The 6,000-nt window shown below is 42.2% G+C and overlaps 1 protein-coding gene across 7 annotated transcripts in view; it reads left to right on the top strand.

Moving 5' to 3' along the window:
* Positions 1-300: 300 nt before the first annotated feature.
* CSNK1G3 (casein kinase 1 gamma 3) overlaps positions 301-6,000 on the top strand; it is an 81,019-nt gene continuing 75,319 nt past the window's right edge. For 4 of the 7 annotated variants that reach the window (XM_069001236.1, XM_069001238.1, XM_069001237.1 and 1 more), the window contains exon 1: positions 301-912. The gene's annotated coding sequence lies outside the window, so the exon portion shown is untranslated. The remainder of the gene's footprint in view (positions 913-6,000) is intronic. The other 3 variants (XM_069001235.1, XM_069001234.1, XM_069001239.1) reach the window with 3 other exon arrangements.

Genomic DNA, 6,000 nt, shown 5'->3' with positions numbered 1-6,000 from the left:
CCTCCTCCGAGCGGGATGTCGGCGTTCTGACGGAAGCAGCGGAGCGGCGCCTCAGCCTCCTTACCCCGGGCCCCTCCCGGCGCTGGTGCCGCGGCCCCGCCCCGCCCCCGGCGGCCCCGCCCCGCCCCGCCCTGCGGCGCGCTCATTGGCTGCGGGCTCTGCCCACCAGCAAGCCCCGCCCCCCCGCCCTGGAGTTCGCTTCCCGCCCTCAGAGTGGCCGGCGCGGCCTGTCAATCACCCGCGCGAGGGGCGCGCGGCGCCTCCCGCCCGCCAGGGCGCCTACGCCGCGGTGGGAAGGGGCGGGCGCTCGGGGCTGCCGCCGCTTCACCTCCGCTTCGGAGCGCCGCCCCGGCCGGCCCCCCTTCGGAGCCCCGCGCCAGGGGCGGGGCGGGTCGGAAAGCAGTGCCCGGAGGTGAAGGGCCGAACGCCGGGCGTGTGCTCCGCTCTCCTCGGCTCCCTGGTAGGTCGCTGTCCCCGGCCGCCTCTCGGAGCGGCGTCGGTCGCGGCGGCCGCAGCAGCCCCGTGGGCCGAGGCCTTGGACTGGCTCCTTCCCCCTTTCCCTGGCGGCTGCGGGGCGGGCGGGGGCTGCGGAGCCCCCTGTGAGCGCGGCAGCGGCCGGGGCAGAGTGAGCCGGCGCCCGTGCGGGGCCTTGCCCCAGGCGGGTGCGGGGAGCCGGGCAGAGCGCACCCCGCGGCCGCCGGCAGTGCCGGTGGGGCTCGGCCGGCGCTGGAAGGGCCCGTCACCTCCCTGTGGCTGCGCTCCCGGGTGGCAAAAGCCGTCGTTGTGAGACCTCCGAGTGCCCTCTCCTGCAGGATTTGGTTGCGGCGGTGGGGTTCACTGGCTGGCGGCCGGTGTCGGTGGCGCTGGCGGCGGTTGGTCTGACCGAACACCGAGCTGGGTTTGTAGGAACAAGTAAGTTTGTTTTCCTGTTCTGTAGACGCAGGTTGCTGGAGTGCGATTCTGCTGGGTTAGCAGACTAGCAGGTTAGAGGGAAACTGAGCTGCCAGTGCTCTTCTATTCTTACCTTTTATTTTGCTTTATGGGAAGTTATTTATAGGCACTCTCTGAATGTAGTGGTTTTAAGTTTGATTAATTAAAATCTCTAAAAGTGATATTTCAGTGATCCGCCATGGAACTTGGACAGAGCTTATTTTCAGGCATTCCTGTTCATTTTGCTGGTACGTCCTTAATGAGCGTTGAAGTGACATGCAGTGTGTAAAAAGAAATTGGAATATAATCGAAGATTTTTTTTTTTCTTGCTGAATTTTGTAGTTAAGATCATTTGTATTGACATACATAGTTAGAAATAGGTACTGTGCATGTCCTTAAGCATGATTATAAGTGAAGCACACTGTTAAGCATATTAAGCCTTACTGCTTGGGTTATGACTGCTTGTAAGGATAAACAACTTATCTGCTCTTTAGACTCTCTTACCTCTTCTGAACGCAATTATCTAGTGAATGCGTTTTATCCTTAGCTGCATTGGGATGTTAAAATCCAAGATGGGAGTAATGCAATTTTGCTTTAAAGGGTAAAGATGAGATAGAAGTTTCTGTGCTGGCTATATTTTAGCAGATGTCTTCTCTCGACCTCAATATCCCTTAGTCAGTTTCTTTTTAATTGAGACGTTTCAACAGTTAAACAGTATTTGCAGTGGAAAAAAGTGGTACTTTGTTGTGCTGGCCTGAAATGGACAAATTGTCTGGCAAACGGCTGACTATTTACATCAGCTGAGAATAACTTTCAGCTAATGAAATTAATCTTTTTCTCTTGCCACTCTGCGTCAAATAGATTGGCTTATAAAATATAAACGAATTTCAGAATCTAGAGTACCAGTTCTCATTCATCACATTTTCTGTAGAGCTTTTTTCATCTCTGTGATCAAATATATTTAAGATTAATTAAGAGAATAACCTGTTACAGTCCATATCTTAACACTCCTGAAGTTTTTCTTCCCCTAAAAAAAGGTAACAGAACCGACAAGAGTTTTTCCTTGTCCAGCCTACTTATGTATGATTAAAAAGAATGAATTTACTTCCTGTTGTAATTTTTCAGGTTTTAGTAGTCTCATAATTAAATTAATTGCATTACTAAAGCTCATGTAGTGTATCAAATCTTAGCGTCCTCGCTGTGTCTGCAGTTTGTCCTATGAAAATAAAGTTGTTCTTGTTTCACTGGTTACTGTGCTAAATGGTTCTGTGATTACAAGTATCAAAGTTACATGTATTTCTGATACGTCTATTCTTGTTTTGAAAATTTGTTTGAAAAAGACTAGGAAGTCTTAGGATGTTTAAGAATTACTTAGTTTAGTTATGCCCTTGAGACAACAATAGATGGAACATGAGGAATAGGGAAGTGACAGTGGTTACTTTTCCCCAATATCTTCTAATTACAAAAATGAACTTTCTAAGGAACAGGTACTGATCAGCTGTATTAACTGTCTTTATCTAACTTTTCTCCTGCTGAACATTTTTTTCAGTCTGTTGTAAACAAAACATATAGCTACATCTTGTTCCTCAGGCTTTTCTTTTCACTTTCAAGTGATTTTTTTAGGATGGCATACATAAAAGTGTAATTAAAAGCACACACAAACCACAGGAATAACAGAGTTTTAAGGGAGTTTGACATACTGTTTCTTTACAGTTAAAGCTCAATGATTCAACTGCAAATTAATGTCAAGAGTCCTCAGTCAACCCTTCATACCTCACCTGAGGTTGTATGAACAAAATACCTGACAGTGCTTAGAGGAAGAGTGGAACAATCCTTTTCAGCTGTGTCTGTGTTTAGATGATCTTAAACTAACTGTGATACTGGGGAATAATTCAATAATGTAAATGGAATGGTATGTTTTCAACTAATGTATGTGGGGCCTTTAACACTTTCAGAAATGTTTTGAGACTTCTATATAATTGATTTCCCGTATCTATTAAAAGGTAAAAAAATAACTTTGAAGTACTTGTTTTATACTTTCTGATAGTCCTTAATTTTTTTTATGCTATGTAGGCATTTTAATGTTTCCTCAGTGCGGCTACAGAAACAATGCAGTGAGATCAAGCCTGATGCTGCTGAGCTTGTTTCCAAGTTTAATTCTGAGTAGCTTCCTAGACATTGTCACTGGAGTTCTAGAACTTTGTAAGCTATAGCTGAAACAGTTGGATGAACAAAAACGGATGTGTTTAAGCTAAATAGTTGCTTAAATAAAAGCAGACTAGTAAGAAAGTAGTTAAAAGCTAGGGTGATGATCACAGATGAAGTGACTGGACCATCCGTTCCTCCCTGTGATCTTAGGTAAGCCACTTATAATTTAATGTCTCTTTGGTATAGGGAGGATGTAGAAGAGGAGACATCACATACCAGTCCATGCTGTGGAATTGGTTTGGATTATGGTTACTTTGGGAGCTTTCTGAAAGCAGTACTTTCAAAAGAAGTTCTGAAACTCTTAGTAGTAAAATATGCATTAGTTTATTTTGGTCAGATTTAGCTCACCTCTTACATTTTATTCTAGTGTTTTATAGATGATATATTCATTACCTTAAATAAATGAAAAGGATTCTTTCTAGGAAAAGGGGCAGAAAATATTTTTATATTAAATATATGTATACATTAAATAGATACATATTTGTATTAAATATATAAACATATACTATTAAATATACAATTTTCAAATATTACAGATGTGTTTCCCAGCGCATTCTTCTAAGATGTTTATTTAACTGTGTGTTCCTTATCTCTTACAGAGAATATTTTTAAGAACTATACTTCCCTCTCTTTTTCATTCCTTTATCGGGTGTTTCTGAGTTTATGTAGGAAAGCTTTTTAGTATAAGATACATTAAAATCCCCATTTGGCTGTTCAAAGAAGGGTATTTAGTACAAAATAAGTACATCCTGGAGGTGTGAAAAGCTAAAACAGTTTTCTTGCCATTTGTGTGTCTGGTATCCTGCCTTGTGCAGTGGAGTTAGGAATGGGAGGAGACATATTGATCAATCAGAACTGTCTTTGCCAAAATGTTTACTCAGATAACTGTAGGTCACAGAAGCCCATGATACACACACAAGTAATATTTGCATATTCAAGTAAGTTTATTACTTAATCTGACTTTGTGTGTAGCATCATTAATATAATTGCAACCATTTTTTCCTATACTTTTGGGTCTTCTCTCTAAGCTTACTAGCCACCTTAGCTTTTAACATGCCAAGACTTTGTAGTAGCAGTTTTACTTCACTGAAATCTTAGTGATTTAATGTCATTTCCCTAGAAATAATTTATTTTCCCTGCAGACTCCCTCTTCATCAACTGTGTGTTTAAATTATGTTATTTTTGATTAAGACAGGATGCAGACTGCAACAGTGGAGGATGATGTCCTTTTCAGTAGGCCAAAAATACAAATGTTTTATGACAAGCAGAGGCTAGACTTCAGTTTGAAGTATGTGGTTTGTCACACCTTCTTGTATTCTCTGCAATTATTCACTGAGTAATTTGTGAGTTGCCATGCTCTTTATTCAGTAAACCGTGTGCAATAACAGAATGTAGATGTAACAGTTTCCTGCAGAAGCAGAGTTGAAGGTGGTGTTTGGGTGGCAGTCTGGGTATGGAGGTCACTGGGGTGTGATGTTCTTGAAGGGATGCGCTTGATGGGCTGTGAAGCACCAGTCATTGCGACTGTGCTGCCGGCTGTTGGAAAGGCCCTTCTCTCTACTACCAGGCATTCCCTGGCTCCATTCCTGTCTGTGCAGTTTTGTAGCTCCACTCATACTCTGTCTTGTCTCTTGTATACTCCACTGAGTGGATTCAGCTTCTGTTCAGTAGTGAGTTATTGAGTGTGTGAGGTTTCTGCTGCTCTGAGCGAGTAATGTCTCCACTGAGGCATGGAGTGCTGATGCTAGTGAGCAGCAGGAGCAGCAGGTAGTGTGACCCATGCAGTAGAAGAGCCATTGTACTAACCCATCATAGTTATCTAATTGCATTTTTCAGAACAAAATTTCAGACTTGGGTTCTATTGTGCCCATCAAACTGTTCTTTTTGGTCCAGTTTGTCTTCCAGCTTGAGGTGCTGATTACCTAGTGAATGTTGCATTTGTTACGTTTTGAGAGCTGCATTGGCTGTATTTTTGTAGAAAATGCTTTAAAAGCATGGGCTTCTTGGCAGATTCCCTTTGTGAGGCTGGAAGGTGTGATTTCATCCAGGGTAGGACACATGTCTGCAGCCTAAAAGAAAGTACTATTTAAAAATTGCATTGTTATATGTAGAAGAATCCTGTGAGTATCTTTCTGTATTTAAGGCACTAAGCATTTTCCATTTTAGGTCTTTATATTTGAAATTAAATGAAGTAGCTAACATGGCTGTTAGCATGTTTCAACAGCTTTTCAATGTAACGGCATAAAGCAATCTTTAAAGGCATTCAGTGTTGCTTTAGAGGAGTTCTGCTAGCTTAAAATGAAGAATATATTTAATGTCATATACTCTTGATATTTTTCATGTCAGTTTAAATATATAATGTCCATAAAAATACAGCTTTCTTAAATCCTAAGTAATTGTGCAGTAATCTTGGGAAGATGAAGTTATGCTGTAGAGGCTGAAGTCAGGGACATGATTGCTTTAAGGGTTATGGGAGACATGTTTCACTTCTAACCTCAACCACTAGTATTTTCTTAGTTGCACCTTGCAAATACTTTCTTCTGAAAACAGAGAAGTTCAGTATAAAATGTTTTTTACTGTCGTGGAAAATCACCTCAGTTGGCAGTTATTCATTTCTTGCAATGTTCCAGAAGCAGGTTGCTCAGTGTGTCAGGTTATTAAAGTTTCTGTGTAACATTTGCTGATGGTAGGCTGAGGCATCTCTAAATCTGGAGAAATAAGGATGAAATTTGAATTTATGGTTAACAGTAAAGAGGGAAGGCAGAATTTTTCCGACAGACAAGAGGAAGACAGAATAACTAAATTTGCTCTTAAGCTTTTGTCAGATTGAGATATATATGTCTTTATGGAAATGCTCATCTT

This window comes from Aphelocoma coerulescens (assembly GCF_041296385.1).
Source record: "Aphelocoma coerulescens isolate FSJ_1873_10779 chromosome Z unlocalized genomic scaffold, UR_Acoe_1.0 ChrZ, whole genome shotgun sequence".
Classification (NCBI taxonomy): domain Eukaryota; kingdom Metazoa; phylum Chordata; class Aves; order Passeriformes; family Corvidae; genus Aphelocoma; species Aphelocoma coerulescens.
Note: the sequence above shows the minus strand (reverse complement) of the source record. Positions and strands in the feature narration are given on the sequence as shown.